Source organism: Rhincodon typus, chromosome 32 (genome assembly GCF_021869965.1).
Source record: "Rhincodon typus isolate 14 chromosome 32, sRhiTyp1.1, whole genome shotgun sequence".
Taxonomy (NCBI): domain Eukaryota; kingdom Metazoa; phylum Chordata; class Chondrichthyes; order Orectolobiformes; family Rhincodontidae; genus Rhincodon; species Rhincodon typus.
In genome coordinates, this window is record NC_063363.1 from 31780909 (window position 1) to 31801314 (window position 20406).

At 44.9% G+C, this 20406-nt stretch overlaps 1 long non-coding RNA gene across 1 annotated transcript in view; it reads left to right on the forward strand.

Moving 5' to 3' along the window:
- Positions 1–9824, forward strand: part of LOC125486726 — a 123989-nt gene extending 114165 nt beyond the window's left edge. The window contains exon 3 of the long non-coding RNA XR_007265361.1: positions 9735–9824. This is a non-coding gene — a long non-coding RNA (uncharacterized LOC125486726). The remainder of the gene's footprint in view (positions 1–9734) is intronic.
- The last annotated feature ends 10582 nt before the right edge of the window (positions 9825–20406 follow it).

Sequence of the window (20406 nt, forward strand, 5' to 3'; positions counted from 1 at the left end):
CTAATGTGTCTACAACATGGGCACCACCTTAGGATAAGAGATTGATTGATTATTTAGGACTTTGAAGATGACGACAATTTTTATTTCATCCGGAGTTAAGGTTGATTGGAATTCTCTGCCTGATAGAGTTGTGGATGTTTTGATTGTTGAATATATATTTATAGCAGAGACTTTTGATCCTTTAGGTAGTTGAGGAATATGGGGAATGGGCAGGAACATGGAGTTGGGACAGAAAGCCAACCATGATCGTCTTGATTAGTGAAGCAGTCTCGAGGGACTGTATGATCTAATTCTCCTATTTCTTGTATTCTTATGTTAGCAAGCTTGCTAGGAAAGTGAGCATTGATAGGAAGGTGGCAGAAACTGTAATATTGGAGGCCATCCTGCAGAAATGCCACAGAGAAAAGCCGGTCTCCATTTCCAATGGACTGTTGTGATAAACTTTTGAGGGAACTAGGGCAATTTCTGTGTCTTAGTGTAGGCTCACACCTTGAAAGTTGTCCATCTCTGTGAGACAACAATACATATATACACATAGAGTTCTATAAAACTTTAATTTATTAAGTAAATGATACACACTTTTAACTCCTAGAGATATCTTGACCACTGTCATTCACTACCCTGTGTTCTGTAACCAACCCCAAACTTTGTTACCTGGGACAGTTGACAGCTGGCCAGGCTGGAACTCTTCTCAGTGTCTTCTTCATGCTTTGTCACGTTGAGTATTTCTTTGCAGTGGTTAGTCTCGGAGTTACTGCTAAAATTGGGCGTTTCCTGAACTGCTTTTCATATACACATCAGCCAAGTTGACATTTTGATTATCTTTATTTGTAATTTCATTGAATCCCTACAGTGTGGAAACAGGCCCTTCGGCCCAATAAGTCCACACCTACACACAGAGCATCCCACTCAGACCCATCCCCCATAACCGACCTAACCTACACATCTCTGAACACTACGGGCAATTTAGCATGGCGAATCCACCTGGCCTGCACATCTTTGGACTGTGGGAGGAAACCGGAGCACCCGGAGGAAACCTGGAGGTATTGTTTGTGCAACTTGTTCAATTCCAAATGGTTTTACCATATATAGCTAGCAATTCCTTTTGGCTTCTGCAAATTCTTCTCCCTTTTATGGTCTCAATCGTAACTTAGCCCCCTGACTGACATTCCAGCTGCAGTGAAGACCAATCTGTTAATTCTTCCTAACTGCAGCTGGAACTTGGGGTCAGGAACCTATTTACCTTCAAGAACTGTTTTCTACAATGTCTTCGGTCTGGCTTGCAGCAAACTTGTTCCAGACTGCTGTAAAGTCTCATATCGATTCTCATGTCTTTTTTTTGAAATATCAAGGAGTTGAGGCTATGAGGAGCTGGCACAAAAGAAAAGTTAAATAAAAACTGAAAGAACTGTGAATGCTGTAAATCAGAAGCAAAAACAGAAGTTGCTGGAAAAGCTCAGCAGGTCTGGCAGCATCTGTGGGAGAAAAATTGGAGTTAACGTTTTAGGTCCAGTGACTCTTCCTCAGAACTCTTTTCTGACGAAAGAAGAGTTGATGCTTGGGGCACATCAGCCATGATCTTTATTGAATGGCAAGATAAGCTGGAAGGGCTGAATGGCCTTCTCTTGTCACAATTTCCTCTGTTATTGTGTTCTCCTCTAATTTGGGCCTCATTCATGTTCACTGACTATCCCTTCCTGTGGTGTCAAGTTAGCACTAGGCAAAAATTTCTCTTGCCAAGTGTTTAATGCTGTAACTGAAGATCAGACAAATCTAACAAATTCTTCTTGATGGAATAGCTTTGCTGTGGTTGGTTGGCTCGCTGAGCTAGTTTGTTAGTTCATAAACGTTTCGTTACCCTGCTGGGTAACATCATCAGTGCACCTTCCGAACCAATCACAGCATCCACATCCTGAGCTACAAATCTACTCGAGTACCTTTAAATAGCTTTGCTTGCGTGCTCAAGAATTCTAAACCAATTAGCAGCATGTCACAAGAAGGATGAGACTTCTGTTCTAAGTATGTCAAGAAAAGGCAACCCAAATTGTTAACCACATGAGATTCTGCACAGGCTCATTACACGCGAGAGTGCATAGTTGCTAGAATAAAAGACTGGGGAAATGAATATAGCCGACTGTTCTGGCTTGGCAATTAGCTGAGCAATTGGAGGTGGAGAGTAAGGGCAGTGCCTAGGCACCGTAATGAAAAAGCTGTGATAAGTAATGGCCCTGGACTTTAATGATATGTTAGATAGTCACATGTGATGACACAAAGATAGGCAGCATTGTAAACCGAAACACAAGCTGGCAAAGCAGCACTTAAATGAATGGGGGAGAAAAGTGAGAATAAATGGATTTTAATATGTGATTCTATCCATTCTGAACCTGAACAGAACAGGCCAGAGCACTTTCTAACTGGTGACAATCTAGAAACTGTGCAGAAGCAAAGAATTTTGATGGTCCAGCCACCCAGATGATTAAAAGGTCATGAATTGGTATTGAACATATGAACAAAAGGTTACTGACAGCTGTCTTTTTTATGGGACTAGAACACAAGAGAGTAGAATTCATGCTGAAGCTATACAAAGGTCAGAGGTCTCCAGGAGTTAGTGTGAGCAGTCATAGATGGCACATCTCAAGATTCCTTGGCATTTACCTTGGATATTTCTGAAATTTTACTGGGACTCAAAGGCTTTAATTAGGGGAACTGAGTGAACAATTTGAGTTGAATTCCCTGGAATTTAACAGGTCAAGGGGCGATTCGATCATGTGGTATTTTTGGAGAATTATTGGGCTTGAGCTCCACATCTCGGGAGCCTGAATCATAACAACATGTAGTGAATCAAGAAAATGTATGTGAAGTGCCAGTATGATCGTATTTCCAACAGGAAGCTGTGAAAATTCACACCAAGTACCATTCCCCTATCTTACTGAAGTTTACTGACCTGTGTTGGCACCTGGTTTAGCAATGCATCAATTTTTGAAGTATTAACCTCGTTTTCAAATGTCACCATTACCTCACTCCTCCCTATTTCAATAAAAGCTCCAGCCCACTTAAAATGGTATCTGCATTCCTCCAGTTCTTGCCTCTCACTCCTGCCTCATTTGAGTTACTTCACTGCAATGTCGAGGACTTGCTTTCCTTTTGTGACTCTATATGAAATGCTCGCAAATAACACTCCTATGAGGGGACTTTGGGTAATGCTCAGGGGACACTGGTTAGAATCCCATCATGGCAGTTGGTGCAATTAAATTCAGTTAATAAAATCGGGAATAACAGTAATGGTGACCATGGCAACTGTCCTTGATTATCATAAAAATCCATCTGGTTCCTTCAGGAGAATAAATTAGCCATTCTTACCTGATATTGCCTACCTGTGACTCCAGACCCACAGCAATGTGGTTAATTCAACTCTTTTTGTTATAATCCGCTCACTCTCAGGATGTAGGCATTGCCAACTGGCCTAACCATTTATTGTCCATCCCCAGTTGCCTTTCAGAAGGCCATCGTGAACTGCTTCTTGAACTGCTGTAGTCCACCTAGAATCAGTGCAGATAGAGGCCATTCGGCCCATCGCGTCTGCACCACATTGCTGAAGAGGCTCCCACTCAGAACCACACCCACACCCCATTCCCCTAACCCTGCGTTTCCTATAGCTGATTTCCTAACCTGCACTTCTTTGGACTATGGGATGAAACCAGAGAGCACCAGGAGGAAACTCCCACAGGCTCGGGGAGAACATGCAAATTCTGCACATACAGTCACCCAAGGCTGGAATTGAACCCAGGTCACTGGCGCTGTGAGGTAGCAGTGCCAACTACTGTGCTGCCAATTGGTGGTGTCAGGAGTTACCTTTATCTGTCCTCTGAAATGGATCAACAAACCAATCAGTTCATGGGCCATGAAGAATGGGCAACAAACGCTTGTCCAGCCAGCAATCCCCGTGCCACATCAAAGAATGATTATAGAATCATACAGCATGAAAACAGACCCTTCAGTCCAACTTGTCTGTGCCGACCAGTTTTCCCAAAATAAACTAGAACCACCTGCCTGCACTTGGCCCATATCACTCCAAACCTTTTCCATTCATGTGCTTATCCAAATGTCTTTTAAATGTTGCAACTCCACCTGCATCTACTGCTTCCTCTGGAAGTTCATTCCACACACATGTAAAAAAGATTTCTCTTCATGTCCTTTTTAAATCCTTCTCCTCTCACCTTAAAAATGTCTCCTAGTTTTGAACTCAAGGGAAAAGACCTTTGCCATGCACCTTATTGATGCTCCTCATGATTTTATAAAGCTCTATAAGATCACTCTTCAACCTCCTACGCTCCAAGGAAAGGAAGTCCGAGCCTATTCAGCCTCTCCTCATAACTCAAACTCTCCATTCTCGGCAACATCCTGGTAAATCTTTCCTGAGCCCTCTCCAGTTTAATAGTATCCTTCCTATAACAGGGCGAACAGAACCACTCATAGAACTCCAGAAGAGATCTCACCAATGTCCTGTACAATCTCAACATGACATCCCAACTTTTACACTCAAAACGTTGCGCAATGAAGGCAAGCGTGCTAAATGCTTAACCATCCTGTCTACTTGTGACGTAAATTTCAGGAATTTTGTATCTGAATTCCTGGATCTCTCTGTTCTATAACACTACCCAAGGCCTTAACACTTATTGCATAAGTCCTGCCCTTGTTTTTAACCAAAATGCAACACCTTGCATTTACCCAAATTAAACGCCATCTGCCACTCCTCAGCCCATTGACCCAATTGATCAAGATCTCTTTGCAATCTTAGCCTACTTCACTGTCCACCAATTTTGGTACCATCGACATACTTACTAACCACGCCTCTTATATTCTAATCCAAATCATTTATATAAATGACAAACAAAAATGCACCCAGCACAGGGCCCTGTTGCACACCGCTGGCCACAGGCCCCCAGTCTGAGAAACAACCCTCCACCACCACCCTCTGTCTCCCACTGTAAAAGCAATTTTGTATCAAGTTGGCAAGTTCATCCTGAATCCCATGTGATCTAACTTTACTAATTAGTCTACGATGCAGAACCTTGTCAAAGAAGTCCAAATAAAGATCTGTTCTGCAGAACATAACATTGAAGCATAACATCCTTTGTTTTATATTCAACTGCCCTCCTGTAATAAAGGATAGCATTCCATTAGCCTTTTTTGATTGCTTTCTACTGGTTCTGAATGGAATGGAATGTGTTTCTGGGATGGGCTTTGACAGTTTTTAAACAAATGCCAGGCAGCGCTTATCAGAACGTGTTTTTGAAGATGTCCACATTGATTTTTGTGTTCAATTCTTTTTGTAACAACCCTGGCTGTGGGGGTATTTTAAGAAATAAAAATTCTGGCTGGTTTTACCAGAGCATTGATGAGGGGAAGAGAGGAACAATGACGTGTTGGGGACAGAGTGGAATCTTGTACCCCAGGCAGCACAACTTTTTTTTTCCCAGAATACAGGGCATTGTATAGCTTTGTGTAAAGGCTCATGAAACTATTGCAATTTGTCAAGCACAGCTTCACCAGGGCAATAACAGGAAGGGGAAATAGTTATGATAAGAGACCAGAAATTGATTCAGGAAAGGCTGTTCCAGTTGGGGAGTGAGTGAGAAGGAGTTTATTTCACAAAGAGCATTTAAATAGAGCTGTGTTAAAGAAAGGGGTGTTGAAGCATGGAATTTGCTGCATGGGGTGGCTAGGTTTGAGACCATGGGCAGAATCTTACAGGTGAGAGAATGACGTGGATTCTGGTGACATCTTGTATTTATCAAAATCAAACTATTGGTGAAACAAACTAGGGCATGATTTGGTACAATTAAAAATAAGGCCTTGGGTAGTGTCATAGAACAGAGAGACCTAGGGGTTCAAGGACATAATTCTTTTGAATTTTGCCTCACAGGTAGACAGGGTGGCTAAGAAAACGTTCAGCAAGCTTGCCTTCATTGCTCAGACCTTCGACTATAGACGTGGAGTACCATTAGGTTCTGGTCGCCCTGTTATAAGAAAGATGTTATGGTGGAGAGGGTTCAGAAAAGATTTACCAGGAAATTGCCAGGAATGGAAGGTTTGGGTTCTAGGGAGAGGCTGGATAGGCTGGGATCTTTTCATTGGATTGTAGTAGGTTGAGGGGTGACATTGTAGGGGTTTTTCAAATCGTGAGGGATATAGATAAGATTAATGGCAGGTGTCTTTTCCCTAGGGTAGGGACATTTCAAGACTGGGGGACATATTTTTAAGGTAAGAGGAGAAAGATTTAAAAAGAACATGAGAGGCAACTTTGTTACACAGAAATTGGTTTGTGCGTGGAATGTGCTTCCAGAGGGAGTGGTGGATGCAGGTACAGTTACAACATTTAAAAGGCATTTGGTTAAGTGCAGGAATAAGAAGTATTTGGAGGGATGTAGGCCAGGCACAGGCAGGTGGGATGAGTTTAGTTTGGGATTATGGTCAGCACGGACTGGTTGGATCAAAGGGTCTGTTTCCATGCTGTATGACTCTCTCTGTAGGAGAATCAGGTGAGGCTAACCTTGAGATCACCTTGCTCCATCTTTTATGCTTTCCACAAGCAGCGAGGTGAGATTCTCAGTAGGCAGGGGTGTGATGCCAATTCGTGGGATTAATGCTTGTTAAAGCCTTGTTAATAATACAACTCGCATTATTAACATTCAGCTTCCTAAACTCCCCAAACAAGCTAGAAGTTAGGAAAACTTAATAAGGAGACTGAAGTGGCTACCTGAAAGATTCAGCTTCAAAGGGCCTCCATGTTGCCTGTGACCAAACAGCACCCGAGGGTACGATCAAAGGGCACCAGTCACATGCACCTGTCATCCATGGCATGTGCCAACCCACCTTGACCATCTGGGCACCCCTATGCCCTGACATTGTGTTTTGGAAGCACTGCAGGGTGCATCAACAGCTAGCATTGCAAGGCTGCAGCAAGGCACACAGTGACAGGCAGAGACTGGACTAAACTGCACCTCCAAGATAGTTGTTAACTTCCTTCATGCCTGCTTACTTAGCATCTATCCACATGCTCAAAGCATCCCTATTTTGTATAGCCAACATGATTAGCACAGTCCCAGTAACAGGCGGTTTGCTTTGTCACCAAGCAGTTTGCAATCTATGAGGCACATATCCTGCTGTACAACATTGTGCCTATCACACCCCCACAACATGTACCAGAAGCTGATAAAGCAAACACACTGCAAATTCAACAAGCAGGCAGCCATGTCACACAGGCTTCAGGGAGTCGTCTTCACGGAAGCCAGTGGAGTCGGTCAGAGGGTCCCGTCCCACAATAAATCGAAGGGCAGCCTCTGTAACCAGCCCAGAGGATTAGCTACAGTCTGGCATCTGGTCTGGCTTTCATTCATCTGGGGGTGGACCACAGTCGGTCTGTTGGCTGTGTGGCAGAAAGTGTGGGTGGGAGTTTGGGCTGAAGGGGCCTGGAGGCTGTATAGGTACTAGCTAGGGATCTGGACAGCAAACAGCACTGCCAGTACGACTTCCTAGTCCTCGTTACTCTCATCCTCAGAGGTCCAGGAGAGCACTTTTGGGAGAGCTGGATGTCTCTCTGCCGACATCATTGGGAGGCTATTAGAACCTGCAAGATCCAAGAGAGAAAATACATTGTGGGCAGTGGTTTGGAGTAACAGAGTGACAGTAAGATGAATGGGAGAATGGCAGTGACGTGAACAGTGCAGCTTCGCTCATTTGGCAGGACGTGGAAGTTCTAGCATTCCATGGCAGCGGTCCCCAGTCCTTTCCTGCGTGAGCCAGGATTCTCTCCTCATAGTGAGGAGACGGATATCGGGCACCACCATCCTGTATGGAGTCTCCTGACGTGCTGTGTTCATTCAGCTCTGCATCTTGTTATCTCAGATTCTCCAGAATCGGCAGTTCCTACTATCTTGGAGTCTGCCCATTTATGAGCTGGCTTTTCTTGTAATGTGGGGAGGGGAGCCAATGCTTGAGATGACAGCGGGTGGTGTGGCTGTAAATCGTGCTGCTTGTGGGGGAAGTGTGGTGAGCTGTATGGAGAGACTAAGGAAGCAGCACAGAGGCCGTGCATGATTAGTGGAGTCAGAGGTTAGTGGGGGAAGTTGGGGGGGTGGAGGGGGGATGCTGATATGGAGGTGAGTGAGGGGAAGCTGTTACAGCGATCATGAAAGTAGCAGAGCATGAGCCTGGTGGGTACAGTAGCAGAGACAAAGTGAGTGTGAGGCGGCAGCAAGAAGAGTGTGACAGTTATCCTGGCAGAGTGGAGAAGGTCATTGACATTCTGTTACTGCCGGCTGGGTCTCCACACGGCACTGACCTGATTGACGTCAGACCAGACTGGCAGGGTCAGGTGGCACAGCCTCCTCTGGATTTTCCAGGAAGAGGGTGCCTCCTGTCTGGCCCATCCGTTCCCCTCCTGTCTTCCCCTTCTCCATCACGTTCAGACTCTGTCCTTGGCTGATCAGGGCAGCTCCAGAATGCTAGTGATTGTCTGACAGGCTATTATAAAACGGCGCTGCTGCAAGGAATACTGGCATCTTCTGAGGACATCTGCTGAGTGCCAAGTTGTTGTGCGAATGGCGTGTGCCGAGACGGGGCTAAATTTGATCTGAGAGATGCCGTGGGGAGGGCTAAATAATTAATGAGGCAAATTTGGTAAGGTAGGTCAAGAAGTCTCGCTAGGTCTCGCAGTGGACAATCTTCCAAAAAAAAACCCCAAAGCAACTCTGACCCAGCCAAAAAAAAACATAATATTCAGCCTCGTTAGATCTTTTAAAGAGAAATTGATCAAATGTTTGAAGAAAAGGACAGAAAAACTTGCAAGGAATTGGAGACAGTTGGTAGGCCACAAGGAATCAAATGAAATGGTGGTGAACTGATAGTATTTGTCACCACCGTTTAGTGTGAGTTACTGGGCTGGGAATGGTTGTGATAGTTTACTGGCACCAGTCCTCCTTTGCCTGTACGACAAAGTTATTAATGTTAGAGGATAAACCACTGGTAAGTTTGAAAAGAAGAGGCAGTTATCTTAGTTAATGAGAGAGTTCATAGAAAGAAGTAGAGTTTAGGTGACAAGTCAGCTATAATTATGAAGGATTCTTGAGAGCTGTGTAGAATGTACCCGCTCCCTCCAAAAGCAAGGGTCAGTGAATGAGAATGGAGTGCCACCATTCAAAGACTGTGTGGCATCATCAGATTGGGTGGAGTTAATGCAACGTTTTAGTCCTAACTCTTACCTTGCAGAAACGTAGAAAATAGGAGCAGGAGTAGGTCATTTGGCCCTTCAAGCCTGCTCCACCATTCAATGTGATCATCCAACTCTGTCTCCTGTTCCTGCTTTAACACAATATCCTTTGATCCCTTTAGCACTAAGAACTATATCTAACTCATTCTTTGAAAAATTTCCAATGTTTTGGTCTTGACTGCTTCTTTTGGTAGTGAATTCCACAGATTCGCCACTCTCTGGGTGAAGAAATTTCTCCTCATCTCAGTCCTAAATGGCTTGCTTCACAGTTTATACACTATAACGTCAGCTTTCCTGCTCCTCTGCTGCTTGGCCTGCTGTGTTCATCCAGCTCTACACCTTGTTATCTCTTATACACTGTAATGCCTGTTTTACGTCATCTTTGGTCTTTATATTTTGAATGGTTGATTGTAAGGTATCAGTCTTTGATAAATAAAAACTAAAAATCCCTTTGACCTTTCAGGGGCCAATCTGTCATGAAGGCGATGTGAAAAGATGGCTTTGCGAATCCTCTGAGCACCTTGCAGAGTGAGAAAGATGAACTGGAAACCAGGTAAGGGGAATGTCCTGTGAGCTGAGGGTGTGATCACAGGCTTCTGATCCTTTTTTGAGCATAGTCTGTGGGTTCCCACCGTCCGCAGCCTGCAGCCATTTTGCCATCTCTGCAAATGTAGTGAGTTGCAGAGAGTGCGCTGGGTCCTGAATACACAGCGAGAGGGAAGCCTGAACTTGCAGCAGTCCCACTGTTACTGAGTTACTGAACTCGGTGAGGCCAGGATCTGCTCCAGAGAAAGTAAGGAGAGGATTGCAACAGAGCTAGTGTTAGCCAACACCTAGCTTCTCCCTCAGAGATAGTAAGAACTGCCGATGCTGGAGTCAGACACAGTGTGGATAACACAGGCCAGGCAGCATCAGACGAACAGGAAAGTTGACGTTTCGGGTCGGGACCCTCTGATGCTGCCTGGCCTGCTGTCTTCCTCCAGCTCCATGCTGTGTTGTACCTAGCTTCTCCCTATCTGTCTCTTTCCCTTTCTCTTCCCTCGTCCTCTTTCAATGTCCCTCTTTCTTCTGTCTCTGTCTCCCACCCTATCCTCTCTGTCTCCTCCTCTGTTCTGTACATCTCTGGCTCCCTCTCCCTCTATTTTTCTTTTCTCTCTGTCTTGTCTCCCCCTCTCTTCCCTCTATCTTTCAGGAAATAGTTCCTCAACTGCAGCTTCATTTGTTTGTGACTGCTGTAATTTGATCAAAGCAATGACCTTTACCTTTAGCCTTGTCATGCCCCCAACCACCACCTCCACCACCATCACCAAAGCAAGAAAGGAAGTTCGAGAGATCTCTTTGTTCCAGGGCAATTCTGACCACAACCACCATCTTCCAGACCTGTCGATATCTGGGACAGCTATGTGGTCATGTCAGATTAGCCCCTGCTGCACCTTAGGCTTTGCAGGGAGCAAGCTACAGAGTTGTACCATCTGCTGCTAACTGGTCAATAGTTGGCACTGCCAGTGGCATATGTGACTGCCTCTTACCTCAACGTTTACATCCCTGGCTTCTTGGAGGGTACAGTTGAGAGGAATCACAAATTAAATCAATTTGCAACATATTATTCCAGCAGACAAATAATAGTTCTGCCTTCGGCAGAGAGTAACAGTGAATGGGTAGTGCCAGCTCAATTGCCTGCTGAATTCCGAGGATCCTGCTATGCCATTTATAATGGGACCCTTGTATCCACAGGAAAGGCTTTCACTCTTATCAACATGAGGGACGATGGGATTTTTAACACCTGAATTTTGTAGGCAAAGTGAAGGTGAAAATAATTTTCGAAAATGGATATGCAGTTTTTTTTAAAAATAGTATTGGGTTCAGTGCTGCAGGGCATCCTTTGTAAGCAATGCCCATATGTCCCACAATCCAGAATACACACTGCACTTGATCTATCCCTTTATGGAGGGTGCAATGAGGTGTGTTCTAACAGGATGTTTTGCATCCATGATTCAACCTAGTGGTTTATTTGACATTCAGAATACAAAACAGTATCAAACAGTTTTCATGTAACTATTTGCCAGATTTCCAACTGATTTGATTCTCTAGACAGTAACAACCTTTTGTTTTCAGTTTGCTAAACCCAATCTTAATTGCTCATCACTTTTATGTTTTGGCACATTGTGTCTGTCTTTCTTTGCCTCCTTGTGTCTGTCTTTCTTTCTTTCTTCCCTCCTCCATTTGTGGACAAATGTGTGTTTTCAGAATTAATTAGTGCACATGGGTATTTGGCAACATGTACTGCAGACAGGAGAAACAAGGCTGATTATGCCTCAGGGAGGCAATAGGCTAGTGGGTATGATTGCTAGACTATTAATGCAGAGAGTCGGATAATGATCTGGGAACCTGGATTTTAATTCTGCCATGTCAGAGGGTGGAATTTGAATTCAATAAAAAAAGCCTGGAGTTAAGAGTTTAATGATGACGAGCACCGTTGAAAGGAGAAACCCCGTCTGGTGCCTATTGATGAAAGTAACTCCAGTTCTTGCTTGGTCTGGCCAGGTGACTCCTGACACACAGCAATGTGAATGACTGACTCATAAATGGCTCTGGGCATTTAAAGATTGGCATTAAATACTGACCCAGCCACTGATGTCCATATCCCATTAATGAATAAAAGAAATCAGGAGTTGGGCCTGATTTAGGGTCCAACTCTGTAGATGAGCGTAAGGCCCCCTAAATCTCTCACTTATCCTTTTTAACCCTATTCCCCCAACACTGCCCCGACCCCTCAACCCCACTTTCTCTATGCAGCCAACCCCTCTACCCTCCTCTTTCCATGGCCAGCATGTACTATGCATTAGAATTCCTAAATCCTAAAATAACATTGAGATGCTCAGCTGTCAGGATAAACAAACAGTCATTCAAAAACCATGTCTAGAAACATAGGATAGAATCTTAAAGGGATCTGAGTGACGTGGACTGTGAAGAGACGTGTGGCAGAATTGAATGAACAATCTGGTGAGGCCCATCTTGATATTAGAAGCTTCTCACTCCATCTTATACGCCTATCACAAGCGGTGAGACAAGATTCTCACTAGGCACTGGCAAGTTGCCAGTCAGCAGTGTTTTTAACTTGTCAAAAACCTGACAGACAGCCCAATAATATTCAACTTCCTATTTTCCCAAACTCGCCAAACAAACTTGAGATTGAGAAAACTCTGGATGGAAATACGAGCATGTACCTGACAAATTTAGCTCTGCTTACTCTGAAGGACCTCCATGTTGGCCACTGGGTACTGACTTCTTCGGATACATTCCACTGGCACCAGCCACATATGCCCCACATTCACAGACAATGGTATCCAACACCCATCAACCTCTAAGTGTCCCTTTTACACATCTCCAGTCTATGCGCAGGACAATTCTGCAATTCAATTCAGCACCTTAGGCTGTACTGGCAACTATCATTGTAATGCTGCTGGAGGACACTGTTTCTGGGTCACACACCCAGCTCTGGAGAGTACAGGCTGCATCTCTGGGCTCTTTGTGACTTGGGTCACACTCACTGTGATCCCAGCTGATGCACACAGCGTTCCTGCCCAGCATTGCCTTGCCTTCCCTATCTGCCTCTGCCACCTGATCCAGTGATATGAGGCTTCATTTTTGCCTGACTGTTTGTAACAGACACATAGAATGGAAACTTGTTATTGTGTCAGCAGGCCTCGTTCAGGTCAAGAAGATAACCTCTGGCCGACACTGTTAGTCAGGGCAGCATCCAGTACCAGTCCAGGGTTACCTGGAAACAGCCAATCGGGGTGCTCAGATTCAGGATGCTGTACACATTAGGAATGTGGACCTGAATGTCACAAAGCCTGCCACCCATTTTGAGGCCATTTGCCCTGCTAGGGGCTGTTTCCCTTCTGAAATGTGAGAGGGGCAGGAGTTGAGGGAGATGAAAGTTGGCGGAACAGCTAGTGGCGGAAAAGTTAGTGCTGGTCCAGTTGAGAAAGTGTCCCGGATGAGTAGGTAGCAATGAGGGCATGTAGCGTTAGTGGTTATTGAGGGTTGGGGTACGTGATGATGAGTGAGGTGAGGTGTTGTAGGCGTTAGTGAGAGTGATAGAAATGAGCCTTAATGGAAGATGGGCCCAGGAGCAGGGAGAGAGTGAGTGTGAGGTATCAGTGAGGAGATGCTGGTGTATTGGAGAAAGTCACTGGCAAGGACATTTCTCCAAATGCCCAAGCCTGCTCTATTCTGGGTGCCAGCCCTCAAACCAGGCCTCCATGGGCCGTGACCTCTACTGCTGGTTCTGTAGGTGGAGAGGGATGTCCCATCTCTGCACCAACCCATCCACCAGGACCTCCAGTTCCCTCCCCCCAAAAAACCCAGGGTGCCAATTTCCCTCTTTCTGCTGTGCCTGAGTCAGACATTAAGGCTGTTACCTCCCAACAATTCACTGAGTGGTGAGTGATCTGGGAACAATATGTGGTAAAATTAGGACAGAGTTAGACATGCCAGTTGCTATGGGGGCAGGTTAAATAGTTAATGTGGTGAGTCTGATAAGATATAGCTGTAAAACTTGCTAGGCCTAGGAACAGAGATTCCTCCAAAAAAAAACTCGACACAACACAGACTTAGCCAAAAATATACAAGAGGCAACCCACAATATAAAACGGTTAAGGTAAGGAAACAGTCTTCCTGTTGTGTTGACAGTGACTGCTGAACTAAATTCATTAATGGGCATGGAATCAAGCCACCATTCGTACATTGCACATCTTTTTAAACAAAGCCTTAAGAGCTGAATGTGTTAAAACTACTGACAACAGTAAAAAACCGCAACCAGCTGTTCAAGTTTAGAAGCAGGAAACAGATGCCTGAGCTATCAATCAATTAAATGATTCCATCACAGCCAAATCTGAATACCTAATTGTGATTTAATGTAAAAGGCTACTTTAGGGTCCTTGTGGCACAATGGTAATGTCCCCATTTTTGAGACAGGAGGCCTGAGTTCAAGTCCCACTTGCTCCAGAGGCATGTCATAACATCCCTGACAGGTTGATTTGAAGATATCTGTAGAAGACCAATTTATCCATTGTATAGTGGACTGCAATGCATCATGAGACTTTTCCACTTTCACAATGCTGGTTAATTTAATTGTCACTTTCGTTTTAAGAATAAAGCCCTATAATTGATCATTAAATGATTAAATATTTAATTTACCAGATACCATTAAATTATGGCATGTGAAGTTGTCAATAGCTTTTATCCTTAACTGCTGAAAGGTTCCCAACTCCAAAGTGAGGTTCCTCGATGATTCATGACATGTCCTGCATTAATAAAAAGAGGCAACAATGGGATTAGATGAGAGGACATCTACATGCAGGATTTGCTGGCCCCAGTTTCCACCAACCCAGTACGGGACAAACCTGTGTTGGGGTGGGAAAATACTGCCCACCATGATGATGGCCCCTGTTTAATTTCAATGTGTACAAGTAATTTACATCAGAACATTGAAATATAGGAACAGATGTAGGCCATTCAGCCCCTCAAACCTGCCCCACCATTCAACAAGATCATGGCTGATTTGCCCCAGGCTGTAATTCCTCTTCATGCCAGCTCCGTGTAGCTGTTAATACTTTGCTATGTCAAAGATCCATCTGAGTGCTCTTTAAATACCTTCAGTAATCTATTCTCCACAATTCTCTGGGTGCAGAATTCTAAGCATTCACTACCATGTGAGGGTAGAAATTCCTTTGCAGCTCAGTTTTAAAAAAGCCTCCCCTTATTCTGCAACTATGTCCCTATTTGGAGATTCCCCAATTAATAGAAATGTTCTCTCAACATCTGCCTTGTCAAATCCCTTTTAAATTCTTGCATGCCTTAATAAGATCACCCCACAATCTTCTAAACTCTCACCAATAAAGGCATAACCTATTAAGCAATTATTGATAAGTAACACATTCATCTCAGGATGCAGTCTTATGAACTGCCTCCAAGGCCAGTATATTCTGTTTTAAATATGGAGCCAAAAACTGTAAACTGTACACTGTACTCCAGATGCAGTCTCACCAGTACTCTGTACAGATGTAGCAAGAGTTCCCCATTTTTAACTTCCAATGCCTGAGCAATAAAGGCCAAAATTCTATTTGACCTTTGGTGCACGTGCATATTAACTTGTCACGTTGCATGTATAAGAACATCCAGATTTGTCTGCACTGTACATTTTTGGAGGCTCTCTCTCTATTTAATTAGTAGTTTGCCTTTTGATTCTTCTGACCAGAGTGATTGGATATTCCCCTTGGAATTATAATGGGTCTTTGTAATTAAATGAAGATTGGTTCCAAAGTACCTAGGTTGTGTTAGTAATTCACAATTTGAATTGTAAACAAGTTATATTAAGACAGGACCATAATACCTACTAAATAAAATGTCAACTTACAAAGCTTGGAATGAGTAAACTCGAATGGTTTTCTACTCTCTTTTGAACTTCTAAAGTTTATGTTGGAGAATATTCCAGCATCTCTGCTGTAAGTTCAGTCTTGCACACATTAATCTGGCACACAGCCTAACAAGACATTGAGCTTACTTTGGGTTCGCATATTAATCAATTTTAAGGTTTCCTGTGTGCTGCGCAGTGCAGCTTGGGAACAGTCACTGGCTATTTCCACACCATGGCTAAACATATAATAATGCTTCCTCTGGTAATGTCCTCCCTTAAACGTGACATAATAAAATGAAGACAGTGGGTCTGATTTTGAGGTTTGGGCTAGGACCCCGATGTCAGGGTCAAACAGGGGTCAAGCCGGGACCATGTGGAAAGTGGCGACTTGACAGTGATAGTCCCCCAGTTGGTCACGAAGTGTCCAGAGGGTGGACTGGGTGCGCCAAGGTCAGCAGGAGGCCCTGCAACTGGGAAGGAGATAAAAATCTCCAGTTTAGGAAAGGGAGCAAGGTCTCCCCAGTACTTGAAACATTTACATCTAAAGATGTCTTTAGCGTTGGCTCACCATTGAGGAGAGGGCCACCCTTTATGGTGTGACTGGGCGGCTTGGCCAATCTGCCTCATAGCTCAGCCCTCCACTCTGCCACTGCGGGGTGGATGCTATCTAGATGCAGCCGACCCAGTCCCTGACACACTAATGGGTCAAGCATAGGGTCCCCAATTCAACTTGACCTCCACCTGAAGTGGTCATTTCATCCAATGTAGGAACAAATTACGGCAGATGCTGGAATCTGTATGAAGACAAAAAATGCTGGATATTTCACTCCCTTAATTAGATGTAGTTGCTTTCCTGGCAGTCAGGTGCCCTGCTCCTCTCCACCCCCGGACCCCAACTCCAACCGTTGCATGGATAATGGCCCAAAGAGAGGTGCCACGCGCACGAATATGCACACAGAGGCACACACGTTCCCGTGCGCACCTCTCACACAACATGCACACATACTCACACGCACACACACACACTCATGCCAGTCATGTGATTGTTGCCCTGCAAGCCTCTGCCAGTTGTTTCCAACAGGGTCTAAATGTAAAACACACTACCATTCATGAGTGGCCTTTAGGGAAGGAATCTGCTGTCCTTCTCAGGACTGGCCTAGGTGTGACTCCAGACCCACATCAATGTGGTTGACACTTAACTGCTCTCTGGGTAATTAGGAATGGCCAATAAGTGCTGGCCTAGCCAGTTACACCCACATCCCATGAAGATATTTAAAAAAACCCACAAAATCCATATTATCTACATTCTTGAAGTTGGCACTGACCAGAAACTGAACCGGACTAGCCATATAAATACAGTAGAACGGGTCAGAGGCTGTGAATCCTGCAGTGAGTAACTCACCCTCCTGACTCCCCAAAGCCTGTCCACCATCTCCAAGGCACAAGTCAGGAGTGTGATGGAATACTCCCCACTTGCCTGGATGAGTGCAGCTCCATCAACACTCAAGCAGCTTGACACCATCCAGGACAATTGGATTGGCATCGTATCCATAAATATTGACATGATCACCAACTGATGCTCAGTATCAACTGTGTGCGCTATCTACAGTAGGCGTTGCCGAAATTCACCAAAGCTCTTTGGACAGCACCTTCCAAATGTATGACCACGTCCATCTAGAAGGACAGGGATAACAGATATTTGAGAACACCACCACCTGCAAGTTCCCTTCCAAGCCACACCCCATCCATCCTGACTTGGAAATGTATCACCATTCCTTCACTGTCGCTGGGTCAAAATCCTGGAATTCCCTCCCTAATGGCCTTGTGCGTCAGCATACAGCACATGGACCACAGCAGTTTAAGGAAGCAGCTCACTACCATCTTCTCAAGGGGCACCTAGGGATGGGCAATAAATGCTGGCCAGGCACTGACATCCACGTTCCATGAGTGATGAAAAGATGAGGTAAAATTGATTTTAAAGGAGAGAGAATCTAAATTATAGAGCAGCTTTCAAGTCCTCAGGGTATCCCGAAGTGCTATATAGCCAATGCATTGCTTTGGTAACTTCAAAAAGAAATGTAGGGAAACAAAGTGCAGTCCAACAAAGTAAGAGGCAGGATTTTATAGTCTACCACATGTTTTTGTGTATCTGTTGGGGTGGGTGCGTGCGTCTGTGGGTGCTGGGTGCCTCTGTTGGGGTGTCTGTGTGGGTGCGTGTGTGTGCCAGTGTGGAGGTAGCAGGTTGGGGGTGGGGGGTGTTACCTTCTTACTGCCCTCTCCATGCCCTGGCCTGTCCACAATTCCACAGAAGTTGGGCAAGACCCATGCCAGCCTGCTTTTGTCTCGGTTGAGCCCCTTAAGTGGGCATCTAATCACCTCTTTTGGTATCTGCCCTGATCATATTTGAATGGCGGAGCAGGCTCGAAGGGTCAGATGTCCTGTGCCAGCTTCCGTTTTCCACCCCACCCCAGGGACAGGGAAAGCCTGCAGGTCACTTGCTTGTACCTCAGGCAGAGGGGTGTGAGAGAGGGTGCTTCCCCATCAAGCCTCCTTTCTACCTAAGTGATTACCTCCAATCGCTGCTCCCCACAGCTTTTCCCTACCCCCTACCCCCTAGCCTCTCTATCAAGGGCCTCACCTGTCTTTTCCAGAGCTCCTAGGCCTCCCCTTCCTCCCTGACATGAGACCAACCCACACCCTGCATATACCTGGTCCCAAACTCTGGGATGATGAATGTTGTCCTGCTTCTAGTCTCATTCCTGCTGCTGCTAATGCTGGCAAGTCATACTGGAAAACCCACTGTCTCTGATGGGTCATCCTCCTGAGGGAGGGCTGTTTGCTCCATCTCAATCTGGTTAAAACTCACTAACCTGTAGGGCAGCTGGTACTGACAGTAATGCATTCCGAATCGCACTTTGGGTGGTGATGCGGGAAACCCTGCTATCTGAAAAATCCTTTTTCAATATTCATTCGCGGGATGTGTGCATTGCTGGCTGAGCCAGCATTCACTGCCCGTCCTTCATTGCCCTGGAGAAGGTGGTGTGAGCTGCCCCTCGATCTGGTTCAGTCTTTGTGGGGTAGGCACATCCACAATGCTGTAAGGGAGGCAGTTCCAGGATTGTGACCCAGTGAAGAATGGTGATATATTTCATGAGTGACTTTCGTATTTGATGAGTGGCTTGGAGGGGAACTTTCAGATGGTGGTGTTCCCATGTATTGGCTACCCTTGCCCTTCGAGATGGAAGGGTTTGCTGACTAAGGAATCTCATTGAGTTGTTGCAGTGCATCTTGTCAATAGTATGCACTGCTGCTACTGAGCGTCAGTGGTGGAAGGATTGAATGTTGAAGGGGGTGGATGAGGTTGGTTACTTTGTCCTGGATGGTGTCAAGCTTCTTGAGTGTTGTTGGGGCTGCGCTCATCCAGGCAAGTGGGGAGTATTCCATCACACTCCTGACTTGTACCTTGTAGATGGTGGCCAGGCTTTGGAGAGTCAGGAGGTGAGATACTCGCTGCAGTATTCCTAGCCTCTGACCTGCTCTTGTTGCCACTTTATTTACATGGCTAGTGAAATCCCTTTTGGTCTGGTTTCTGGTCAATGGTGAATCCCAGAATGTTGATAGTAGGGGAATTTTGTCATGATAATGCTATTAAACATTGGTGTTAAATGGACTCAGACAAGGTCAGGTGATGCTTTTTCAAGCTTACAATAACTAACAGCTGATTCTCAACTTACCTAATCTTTGGGTCCTTTTTTTCCCAAATTGCTGCAATGGTCGATAAATCCCTCCATTGATAAGTAAGCAAATTCCAAGTCTGACAGTCTCCTTCTGTTTTCCCAGGCAGTCTTGGAACTGGATTTGACATTAAAAATATAAAAGACAGACCCTGCATTCTGTTCAAACATCACTAGTGAAGCTGATCTGTTACACACAGCAGGAGCGTGCTGGTGTTATAGGGACATTACTGCATTCCCTTGTGTTGAGAAGTGTTTTGTTTGAGTCTTTTTTTTACAGCATTGAAACTATTTGTTAGTTTAGATGCAGAAACTGGTTCTCTTGGAGCCAGCGTGATATAAACTTAAAATTCAAACTCGGTCTCTCAGGGGTTAAAACTGAAAAGCCCTTCTTTTACACAGAACAAAGCAGATATTTAGAATACACCGGTGTGAGGGGACCACACTGGTTTTAATCACATCCTGTAGCAGTGCCCACTGTGAATTAAAACCGAAAGAACTGCGGATGCTGTAAATCAGGAACAAAAACAGAAGTTGCTGGAAAAACTCAGCAGTTCTGGCAGCATCTGTGAAGGAAAAAACAGAGTTAACGTTTCGGTTCCGGTGACCCTTCCTCAGAACTGTTCTCGGTCACCAGACCTGAAACGTTAACTCTGTTTTTTCCTTCACAGATGCTGCCAGACCTGCTGTGCGTTTCCAGCAACTTTGTTTTCGTTCCCACTTGTGAATTGTTGCTTTAGCACCTACTGCTATTCTGTATGAAATGGAGGATTTTCAGTGTTTCTCTTTCAAGTACCTGCAAGAAGCATCTTATGCATCTCCAATCTTCCGAAGGGCCCACAACTTTAAATCCACAAAGAAACTGGCAACAGTTTGACAGTTGATGATGAGGTTAGCCCTCCCTGAAGACACAGGACCTGAAACAACAGTGTTTCAAATTACACAATAACATCGGCTGACCCAGAGTGAAAGGAGCA